Source organism: Anomalospiza imberbis, chromosome 2 (genome assembly GCF_031753505.1).
Source record: "Anomalospiza imberbis isolate Cuckoo-Finch-1a 21T00152 chromosome 2, ASM3175350v1, whole genome shotgun sequence".
Lineage (NCBI taxonomy): Eukaryota > Metazoa > Chordata > Aves > Passeriformes > Viduidae > Anomalospiza > Anomalospiza imberbis.
In genome coordinates, this window is record NC_089682.1 from 52145940 (window position 1) to 52158162 (window position 12223).

At 41.4% G+C, this 12223-nt stretch overlaps 1 long non-coding RNA gene across 11 annotated transcripts in view; it reads left to right on the forward strand.

Moving 5' to 3' along the window:
- LOC137468859 (uncharacterized) overlaps positions 1-12223 on the forward strand; it is a 153031-nt gene that overhangs the window by 55821 nt on the left and 84987 nt on the right. For 9 of the 11 annotated variants that reach the window (XR_010996215.1, XR_010996219.1, XR_010996217.1 and 6 more), the window contains one exon: positions 4041-5056. The exons of the other annotated variants lie outside the window; for them this stretch is intronic. This is a non-coding gene — a long non-coding RNA (uncharacterized lncRNA). Of the gene's footprint in view, positions 1-4040; positions 5057-12223 lie in introns of those variants that run through there. 11 annotated transcript variants of the gene reach the window in all.

The following is a 12223-nucleotide window of genomic DNA, read 5'->3' on the forward strand; positions in this document are numbered from 1 at the left end:
GTTGGAAAAAAGGTGGAGCCCAAATGACTGAGACTCTGTCTTGGCATGGAAACAGCCCACCCTGAGAAGTAGGGCATTGGCTTCCTCCAAGCAGAACTGATTTTGCTATGACTGTGTGTGAGCTCTGTGAAACTGTGGACTTGGCAGATGTTTTATTTTGAGGATAAAGCACATAAGCAAGTTACAATGAGAAAAGCTTCATGCGTGACCAGAGCCTACTGAAATCTTTGAGTGAGGGCCTTGAAACTACCTTGATGTTATCATGGGTTAGGGACACCAGGCTGCTGCTGATGAACTGCTGTGTTGCAAATTCAAAATCTACTAGCCACTTGGAAAATGTGTATATGCAACATCCTTTTCAGGAACCCACTCTTTTCAGGAAAGTCTTGAATGGTGTGCTTTACTTAACTGTGCATTTGACCCATAGAAAACTCTGGGACTTGAGCATGTTTTAATAAGTAAGACAGTCCAAAGTCAATCTAACAATCTACATATGCCTATGTTGCCTCTGCTGTGTTACTAATAAAATGTGAGACCCTTGGAACAGTTCCAGATTCAGATTCTGTCTCTTTTAGGGAAATCCAAAGACTGCTTCTTGCTGCAAGCTTCTTCTCAAATCTTTTTATTACCTCTCTTCCACATTTGGACCATGCACAGAAAAAAAGGAAAAGAAAATAAAAAGGAAAAAAATGTTTATGAGTTTTTATTCTGTTGCTGGTACTGACAGAAAGACCTGTGATAATAAGTGGACTTGTTCCTCTCCAAACCCATTTTGCCTGGTCATTTTTTTGCAGGACCATAAGCATCCCAGGTGGCAGGTGCATTTACTAACAAACCTCAGGTCTCAAAACTGCCACATCAGCCAGATGCTTTTGTGCCTTTAGCTAATAGCTAAACTTGTAGCAGAGAGCAGAGCCTTGTTCAACAGAACTGTAGGAGGTGGTTGGCTCTTTTCCTGAACAGTGCAGCAACATCTCAGTTGTCTGTGCTCACAGCCAGTGCAGATCCATATGCACCATGCATGGTGAGAGCTGCTGGTGTGGCTCAGTGCCTCACCTCCAGCTGCAGCAGCCCCAGATGCCTGGGGAAGGGGACAATGGAGACAGCAGAGAAGAGCCCTTTCCTTGGAGCTGCCCTCCTCTAGATCCTTGGTACCAGTGGGGGACATGGGTACCCAATGTCATCAGAGAGTGGAAATTTAAGATTAAAAACCCCTGTAGTTATCTGATGAGCACCAGAGTGCATGAGCTGCACAATCTCACATGTGTTTTTCAGATAACTCAGTAGTGTATTTTTTTCCCTGTTACTTCCTTAAACACACAGTCACATCAGGGAGTACTGAACATGCTGTATATGCCTAAGAGGCATTCTGGAAGAAGTTTTAGCAGGAAGAACCACATTCCCATATACATATGATCCTCACCTCACATAACCCTTTATAAGCACCATTCCTTGTAACAAAGTTCTTACATAACTGTCTTGGTTTGGAAAGACAGGTGTCTGCTAAGGAAGGCAGGAGCCTCCCCTGAAATGGAAAAAAAAAAGTAGACTCCCTCTCTCCGAATTGTTATACATTTGAAATTAAGGGGGCCTCTCAGGTAAAAATATGGGAGCAGGAATAACAATTCTTTATAGGGAAGAAAATAAAAAGATAAAATAAACAATGCAGTGAACCAAAACAACACTGACAGAGTCAGAATACAACCTGACACCCTGTTGGTCAGGGTGCTGGCAGCAGTCCAATTGGGAATTGTAGCTGCAGTCCTCCTGACGTGTCAGGTGTGGTTCTGTTGGAGTAGTGATCCTGTAGAGAAGGGTGCAGTCTTCCTCTGAAGAGGCAGTGGAAGAGGCAGCTGTTCCTCTGGGAAATCTAATGGAGAAGCTATGCTGGTGTTCCAGAAACTCAAGATTATATCCAAGTAGAAATGCTTGGCTCCTCCCTCTGGGCACAGCATCTCACAATGGGATGCTGTAACTTTTGTCAGTCATGCAGTGATATTCAATAGGCCATTAACCGCAGATGTCTCCCCAGAGGGAGGATTGGTTTGTGGAAGAGATAAAGAAAACTGTCCAATTAACAGAAGATAACTGCCACACCTCTAACAGATGGTAACTGAATATATCTTGCCTCACAATCTAGGACAATAACCCACAATATTTCAGGCAAGAGGGAAGGAGAAGGTGGAAGGAAGGCTCTGTGGAGAGTAGGCAGTCTTTGCCTACCTTTGACATGCGTGTGAAGATTTGAGGTGTCTGTTTTCACTTCTAACATACAGTCTACCCTGCCTGACCCCAATTAGTGGATAGAGGGGCACTTCCATGCTGCACTGTGATCAAGAAGTGGCTTGGCTGCTATGCAGGGAAGACAGTGAACACAGCAGATGTGGAACAACAACTCCTTGTAGCAGTTGTGGCAGTTTAGACATCTCCTAACCAGCCTTATTCTGTTCTGGCCATTGAATCAAGCACAACAGTTCAAAAACCAGTGCTTTTGAGCTGCAAACTAATCTGCAGCTTGGTGTCTTTAGTTGTCTTCTGCTACAGTTTGCACTTCAAGAAAACCCTGATATGTAAAAATCAGTCCCTCTCTGAAATTACCTACCCTTTATTTTGACTTTAAAAATATCAGCTGCATGCCTTGCATATTTTGGAAAAGCAGAAAGTGTCAATGACATAGTAAATATGAGGTGCTAAGATAATTCTTTCATTATTAGTTCCTTGCAGTGGAATCTCTATTGTATGGTTTGTATTGTATGGAAAACCCTAATTGTTTTCCCTATCAGCTTTAAGAAATGTTGCATTTAATCCACATAAAAAAATTAATTTCTGTCCTGCCCAGTGGTGACAGATAAAAGTGACTATTCTTGATACACTGCCTCCCTCCCCTAACTTTGGAGTTAGCACAACTTTTAACTAAAGAGGAATCTTCTTTCCACTTGAATTATTCTGTGTTTCTCTCCTGCTGAAGGTACTAGATGCACCATTATTTAGTGATACAGATGTGAATAGTGCTTTGGAGCCATCAGAAGAAATGCTGCAGTATTCTCTTGCTATGCCATGATACAGGCATGAAATGCAGAAAGATTTCAGTGCTTTGAACTAAAATCACAGATGCAGAAGTATTATTTGAATAAATAACAGTAGCCAGCCCAAGCTCTATACTAACATAGGAGAAAGAATGGTAAAGCTTTATTTATTATTTGGCAAGCACAAATATATTAGAGCTGCCTGAACCAAGAGCTCAGGCTTGGTCAGTGACAGGTACAACTAGATCTGTGTCTACAAAAGTGAGTTGCATGAAAGTAGTGTCATGTGGTTTTATTGGAGTATCTGTGCTGTTTAGGTTCCTGTGTCTGAAAAGGACTGGGCAGCCAGTTTTTACCCCACTTTGAGGGCAGAGGGATCATACGGGGGTGTTATCTCACAGCACTTCACCATTAGATGCATAGGAGAGATTCCATCTCACATTACTCAGGATTATGGCCAGAAGTGAAGCTTTGCATTTTGGGCTAGTGAAGGAGGCTGAGTGTGTAATACTGAGCCCTGAAATCCTCTGTACACAAAGCAGGTATGGCAGAAGCTGTAGCACTAGTCGCAGCAATATATGTCTGCTTCCAAGTTCATGAACTGCATTGTGGCGTTTCACCATGAGAAGAAAGTGTTTTTCATGACAGCTCACATCATCCCTGAGGTCACACTCTGTGAACATATTTTCCATATTTTATTGCACACTGTCTCAGTGTGATGCTGGCAGTTCTGATAAAGCAGAGTGGCTTGGATGAGTCAGGGAGGCTGCATGATCTGGGAGCTGTAAATTGAATTTAATTACAGATTACTTTTCCTGTCATTTTTGCAGCATGGCTTATATATCTGTATATATGTATATATGTATATGTTCAGAAACATAGTAAAGTCATCCTGAGTCCTCAGACTTTGAAATGCAGGAGATATATATATAAGTAAGTTTCCTACATTGTCAGTTACCATAAACATTTGAGGATTTGGGGTGCTTTCATTATATTTTTGAAATGAGATTACAGAGACCTTGGTATTGTGGAGGACAAGGCTGCTGAAAGACTGCTTTGTAAAGGGTAAAGTTATATCCTAGTCAACTTTTTAGCTCAGAGACACTATCTTCTTTCAGAATAATGTATATGGTGAAGGCTGGAGTTCATCTGTCAAGTTGACTGCTATTAATGATATTTTGTGTAGCTCCATTCACTTGATATTCTCGAAGTATTTTGATTAGGCCTTTTGAACCACCTTTTTGAAAAACAGGAAAGGTTAAAACCCTTTCCACAGTGGGTCCAGTGATCTGATCAATGTCCACCAGTACCTCAGGGCTAGAAAGAGATTTTAGACATCAGCATCTAGACTGGAGTTTAATATCCTACTCCAGTCCTGGGAAAGCACACATTTTCCCAACCTTTTCTTCTTGCTACTCCCCTACAGAGGTGTTGGTTCAGCTTCTACTTTGTGTAGCTATTTTTGTATAAATGGAAGCTGCTACTTAAGATACTGTGATACTGAAGGATATTGCAGAGCTGTTTTCTCCTTGGAAGTAGCTGTAGAAAATTCTGATATGATACCACCTGGAATATTGCTGTGGAGAAAAAAAAGCTCTCGCTGCAGTGCTATTTTTCCAAATTAATATAAGCCTTTCAATTACTTTTGTAATAGCTTCCTTCCAGCATATGTGTTATTAAATTATGGATTAAATAATAGAAGCAAACAGGAAAAGCAAAACTTAAGTCACAAAGTCTCTGAGGAAAAGGTAAGAAAGCTGCCCTGAAACATTAGTAAAGAAACAACTGAAACAAATTTTCTCAGTTTGGGAAACCATCTAGATGCCATGATAACTCTTTTCCTTCTGTGAGTCTGAGATCTATTATTTTGAAAACTCAGTTTTCAGGTAATTAGCAAACAACTGCTTCATAGATTAATCATCATTGCTAGATCAAATAACCTCCAAAAACTGCTCAAAAGCAACAGTCACAAACCTTTGTGACAAACCTTCCCCATCTTCCCTTTGAGTAGGGAAAAGCTGGAAACTGGAAAAGAGCTGAGTCATGTAAGGGGAGGCATCCTTATCAACAGCAGGGTTTATACAAACATCCTAGAATGGCTACCCAGAATTTTCTGGTGTTAAATAACCCAAGAACCAATTGCCATCATTACAGACTTCCACAGATCTCTCCACAGAAGTAATTTCAAATAGATTTGCTAAGGGATATTTAACCAATTCTTATACAGCCATTCTTCAAAGATGGGCATGAGGAATCTGGTAATTTGACTATTATGTACATGTTGTAAGAAGTCATGCACAATTTATGAGCAGAAATTTACGCTTTTTTCATTGCTGTTGTTCAGACCCATTAAAATCGACCAACCTCCTCTATGGTTTAATCCTAATTGAATTCAGGCTTTCGTCAGAGCAAAAGTATAACTGCTCCTTCCCAACCTGCTCCACATACTGTAAAAGCTGCCCTGTTGTAGTAACTCTGACCACTTGTGTTAAAAATTTAAATCCCTGAAGTTGTGATTACAGTAAGGAAAAGCCAAGTTGAGAAGTGTTTGCCATTGCAGTTTCACATGTTAGGACAGGGCGTGGTACCTTTCCAATCACATGTTACTGCTAAAAGCAAGGTGGTTTATTTGAGTATTTTTTGCTAACAAAGTCTGTTCTTATTGCTGTAGTTGCTGTTACCACTATCTCTTTTAGCAAATAAGCTTGAGAGCCATACCAAATCTTTAGCTCCAGTCCTCTATTAAGCCTAGACAGTCAGGGTACAGTGTCTGAAGGTGAAGCTGCCGAAAGAAATTTAAAAAGCTTTGAAGATACAGGAAATTCAGGGGGCATTGATTCAGGAGGGAGCCAGATGCTTCAGGCTGAGTCAGTGCTGAACCTCCTCACAGATTTGCAAGTAGCATTTTGCGATGACCTTTTTGTAAGTCAAGCTGAGTAACTTAATCCCCTTTTCATCACTCATACTTTTTGTACACACACCTGTGTATGTGGGCTTTAATATTTAATATTTATTTATATGAAATAATAATATATTTATAATTTTAATATAATTTATATTAAATAATAATGTAATAATTATATTTAGTCTTTGAGCTAAATTCATACCTAGCTATCTCTGTTCTTTTGTTGTTTCCCACCTGATAGAGCTGTAGACCTTTCTTGGAAGAGCAGTCATCACCAGACCAGCACAGAGTGAAATGTTCTAAAACCTTATGACTTCTCCAGAAAGAGACTTTTTTTCCAGTGGTCTCATTAAACATTCGAGTGCAATTTCTACTAATACATAAGGAATTTTGTATATGATAAGTTACCCTTTCTGTCTTTCAACTTAAGTTTGGCCTCAAAATGTGCAGCTTCAGCTGATTTTTGAAGCATTGAGAAAGTCTGGTGAGATAAAACAGAGAGGAAAAATGTTACATTTAACAGTAGAAGTTACAAAGAGCAATCAAAGTATTATTGAGGTCTTCTTCATAATCTGAGAAGAGATACAACAGAGGCCCCAGCCCCATTTTTTAAATTTTGAAAGTCCAACACAAAGCTTGTTTCCATGTAAGGATTGGTTACTTTTATTTCAGTTTAATCCATGGGACACCATTTAGAAATGGCAGACAGATGGGGTATTTTCAAAATCCATGATCTGGGGCTTAATATGGTTTTCCAAGGGTGTGACTGTAGGTGTCTGACTGGGCAGTGTTAATAGATCAGATGTGATGTTTGTCATGCAAACCATCTGTTGTGGATGGCGAGTGGGTTTCACCTTCAGAGAATTTTGGTATCATTAGAAAGTTCTCACATGGCTTTCTCCAGCATAGCCTGTGACCAACAGCTCATAGCATCACTGTGAAATGCTGGAGGGGAAAATCTGAATTAATTACTCATAATAACTCTGCACAGACCCATGGGATAAGTCTGAGGTCAGGGCTGAACTGATCTTTTTTTGTAAGAATGGCAGTAGCTGTAATTCACTTGGTGGTCATGGGTTGAACCAAAGCCAGTGTTTTTCTGAAGTAGATAAGGGGGGAAAGAGCTGACAATGTGACTTAGAAGTATCTTAGTTTTACATGCAAAGGGCCCTATCTCTGCATGACCTTTCAGGCCCATGCAAAGTGAATGCTGAGTAGGAACGCTCAGAGCTCATGATGTTTTATTCCAGTTTTGTTTTTTCTTTGTGTAGGCTTCTTTGTGTCAAAACAAAGTCTTGAGAGTTCATAATGATTTTACTGTAACAGTCACTGAAGTCAGGTGCTGTCTGGCAGCCCATGTTATGTGGGAAATGAAATTAGATGCTTACCTGTTCCCTTTTGGCTGTGTGCTTTGTGAATTTGGATAGCTGGAGTGACACTGAAACCCAGCTCCCAGCACTGTCCATCCATTTTGAATTCTAGTCATGAGAATGATTTTTCTTTAATGTTTTGCTTTTGAGATGCTGCAGATGGTGGGGTGAAGAAGTGGGGAGAGAGGAAGAGAAGATCTGGGGAAGGGGCCTCTGTACCCTGCCACTATAATTCATTCTGGATTTTCAGCCCTGCTCAGCCATCCGTCACTCCTCATGTGACTGTCACCTCATATTATTGTAATTAGCAGCTGCCAGCCCCAGAGATTTGACAGTGGAAGTGAAAAAGTCCCAGAAGCTCTCTGCCAATTTAAAATTAACCCTATCATTACAGGACAGATTGTCCTGCTCCAGAAGTAGCTCCTTGGCATTTGCACTGAGATAATAGCATGGTCCTGCAGTGGTATCCGACTCCTTGACTCCCCCTGCCTTGTTGTCCTTGTATGCTCCCAGCTCCCAGGCTGCTTCACCCTTCTTTCTCCCTACACACCACCCCTCTTTTGCCTATGAGAACTGAAGCTACTAATGAGGGTGCTCGAGCTGCAGTCCCAGTCTTTGGGTGGATGATAAATTCGGCTTTCTGTGCTTGTGCCAATTGAGGGCTGTTTGCCCTCAATTGAAAAGACCCTGCTGTTCTGTCTCTGTTCTTCCCCTCCTTCTGGGACTTAACCCCCTGTGCCAGCACTGCAGAGCAGAGAGCCACTAGGGTCCCTGTCCATTTGTGTGGCCATGGGTTTGTGCTGCTGTCTAAGACTCCCTGTCTTTGTTGCTGTGGGTGTCTCAGCCAGGTGGACGAAAGCTAGGTCAGATCCGCTTTCTCATGCTACAAGTTCCTCACCTTTACTTATAAACTTTCTCCAAGTGTGATTGGCAGCTGCTGTTGCCAATTTCCTATTTATGTGGCATTTACAGATCTTGCTTTGTAGTCTTTTAAGCAGGGGATGGCTGGAGGTCATCCTTGTTGTTACTTTCTTCAGCTAATTAGGTGCAGCTCCTGCTCTGCTACTGTACAGAGGTGACAGCACTGACAGCTCACTGGAAGGTTGCCTTCCCCTGGGAAATATCTGGGGTTGCAGACAAAAGATTGGGATATGGAGAGTGTGACAGTATCTGATGCCCAGTCTCTGTGGTCATTCTATCTGTTCAAACAAACAGAACACAGTCAGGTAATGAAAGTCCTGATAGTCCTGCAGATCAACTGGGTGATGAACTATTTCAGTGAATGTGACAGACAGGTTTGACATGGCCCGGGCTCAGATACAGTTCTGATAGAGTTTGCATATTATCAAAAATGTGTTTACTTAACCCATTCTGCACCATTCTGTCAAGGCACAGCTTTTTTTTACTCTGATGTTCACAAAAGCTGTCCCCACAAGTCCTTAAGGATAAGGTGAGGCCCTTTTTTTTTTGCAGTAATTCCGCACTGCCATGATCAGTTCTGATCCGTGGTGTACTTTTCTCCATCCCCCTTCTCTTGCAAGCAATTACAATGACCGGTATTGCTACAAATTGTCTGCAATTAATTTAACTTCTCTGGGAGGCTGGGCCAGAACCGCTCCTGCTCATCTCCACAAGACGCATAACTGGGAGCCCCTGAAACATGATTTTGCTACCTAGTCTATAAATGCTTGAGCCATGAAGTTTCTGAGCCTCCCAAGCTTCAAGCATTTGCCTTTGCACCACACAGTTTACTGAGCCTTATGCCAACCCACATGGCAGGGCATGTTTGTGTGAGCACTCTTGTATTTGGGTGGTGTGCCTGACACCACACTAGATACCAGCAGTAACTGTGCTCACCGAGGAGCAGGAAAGTGCCCACAAAGCTATTACTGCCTTAAGCTTTTCTTATCACATCAAATTCCCATGGTTTGCCAATTACATCCACAAAATAATGTATCCTTTTCTTTGTGCTACATTCTAGCTTATTTTATTGCCTTGAGAGCTCCAACAAATTTATTAGGGCAGCATGTTCCCCGTGTCTCTTCTCAGCTTTAGTGCATTTACAACCACTAATCATCATGAGAAAAGGTTGCATGAAAGAGTAGCTTTGAGAGTGCATAACCGTGGTGTTATGTGGTTTATATGCATAAATGAAGATAAAATACTTGTCAGTAAGTGAAAGATAGACCTGAAAAGAACAAAAAAGAATCAGCAGAACTCTAAAAAAATCTCTGGAAGCAAAGTTGTATGTTTGGATTACTCATAAGGTGAGGCATGACAGACACTAGGGAGTAGTCTGTGTTGTACTTCATGACTGCCTTCAAGGGACTATGACAAGATTAAGAGAAATTTCTGCTCATCATTTAAATGCCCAGCTACATTTTATCTCCTCACAATGCAATGTGAAGTGTCAGCACTCATTGGTTTAGTAGCTCATGATTTAAGCTAACTGGATATGCTTGTGGATCAGTCTTGCACTATGTGATTGAGCTGCTTCTGTAGCCATACCCAGCGACTCTTTCTGGTGAAACATGAAAAATGGTAGAGTTTTCTTCAGCAAAGATCAGATACTTGGCTCTGGCCAGGAAATAAAGGCCAGGACCTGCTGTTCTGCTAAGCAAGGAGGCAACACCACACCATCCTTAAGTTGCAATTGGCACAGCATAGTTCAGGTTGGAAGACACCTCTGGAGGTTTCTGGATCAACCTCTTGTTCAAATCAGGGTTGGCTGAAGATCTGACCAGATTGCTCCCAGCTTTATCCAGTCTTAAATATCTCCAGGGATGGAGAATGCACAGCTTGCCATTTTTCCACCTGCAAACAGAAAGCATGTGTTATACAAGTGCAATGTATAATCTTTGTGACTAGAGGAGCTTGGTAACAGAATCAAAGCTGCTGTTACTCTGCTACTTGAGCCCTCGTTGCTCTGTAGCTCTCTTTATCACTGTACCCTTCAAAGCATGACATTGAAAATAGTATATTTTTCACTTTAGGAGGCTTGTTCTGTCGCTGTGCCATTAGAATGCTTAGCAACATGGATGCAGATGCAAGCCACACATGCAATGAAAGCCAGACTGTTTCCCAGCCTATAACAGACACATTTCCCAGCTCTCACCTCATTATTTTGATGATGAATCCAAAACCCAGCAATTAAAAGGAGTGCGCCACTGTTCTTTCATGTCAGGAATGGGTTAGACTAATTGCCTTTGAAACTATCAGTGTCCCTAGTCCAGTAGTGCTGCAGCTCTCCAGATGGCAACCTTGCACTCAGTAAAAGAACTATGCAAATTGCCTAAAACCCTTTTTATTTTGTTCTTCCAACAATATTATTGTGTATTTAAACCTAATCTTCAGAATATCAACAGTTCAGCAGGAGTTGCTGGTTTAGTAAATCCTGGAATCCTGGGTTAATAAATCTTGACACACTGGGTTTAGTCATAGCTCAAGATAGCTCTGCCACTCTACTGTTCTGAACTCTTAAACAAATTACTTTGTCTCTTCATATTCCCGTTTGGCCTTCTGCTCATTTTTGGTATTTCTGGCCTAATGATGTAAACTCAGTTGTTAAGTTACTGTCTCATTGTGGATTGACATTTGATGTCTTGCAACCCCAAGCAAATACCCATGATCTCCAGCTATTATCTGTTGTTGGTTGCTTCTTGCTCTCTGTCTTTTCACAGGTGAACTCACAGTCTTGTGCTATTGTGGGAGAAGATGGGGGAAAATCCTACCAACTATTCAGCAGAAAACAAAAAGCTGTTTCTTAGCCAGTGGTTATAATAACTGCTATGAACTCATCTCTCTCGATATACAATTTCCTGACATTAACTGAATTTGACATTTACATTTGCTTTTATTTCTTCCAAGAGCTCTGTGTCATTTTTTCCTCATTTAAAGTGCTATTGTACTCTGAAAATTGTTTTTAATATTGACACTATGGGGGCTCTCTATTTATTCTGTCAAGTTTACTCAGAGCAAAAACATGTGGTTTGACAGCAAGAAACTCTATCTCTGGCTTTTGTGGTCTTTGGATTGTGATGAAAAGGCCTTTGCTAACTCATAACACTGCAGACCCAGATGTCAGAATCTTCCTGAACTATGCAGAAGTGATGGGGAGTGATGAAGGCGAGCGTGACACACAGTGCTGAGAATAGACTGTGCAGGAAAAGCAGAGACAGCAGGCTTCTCTCCCTTGTCCCTCTCTTGCTGCTACAGAGGATTTATGACGTTGTAAGAGGCTTTGCCATGAGTAGAATACGAAAAGAATTTCTCCCAGACTGTAGTACAATCAGCATTTTTGCTGCATTGGCTTCATTGCTTCACTCCAGCACTCCAGTGAGCTGACTGGCAAAATCCCAAGCTGCATGGCAAGATCCCTGCAGTGCTGCAGGCAAAAGAGTGCCCAAGCTGCAGAAATAATGAAATAATGTACCTCGTAAGTGCCCTTCACTTAGTTTGAAGATTCCCTGAGGAACAGCAAAATCCTGGAGAGGAGGTTGCCAAAATTCCTTCTTTGGTGTCATGCACTGCAGAGGTAATGATTTGCATATAGTTACTGCTCAATGAATTCCCTGATATAGCCTCTGCCCTCCACACCAGAGAACTGCTGGCTGCTTTCATACACAATACACAGATCCAGATTCCTATAAACATAAGGCCAGGATGATGGGATCACTTATCTTTTCACCAAGTTAAACCCAATCAGAAAAGCAATTTCATTGCTGTATATACATCTCTTACCAGCTTACTCTGTCCTTTACTGTCTTTTGCTTGCAGTCTGAATATAAGACTCTCAAGTAAGGATTATTAGGTGTTCACAGTGCTGAACACAATGAGATCCTGATCTTCCTTCATCCATCACAATCACAGTCACATCAGCATTTATTTGTTTACAGTGTGTTCTTTCAGTAGGAGGGTCTGCT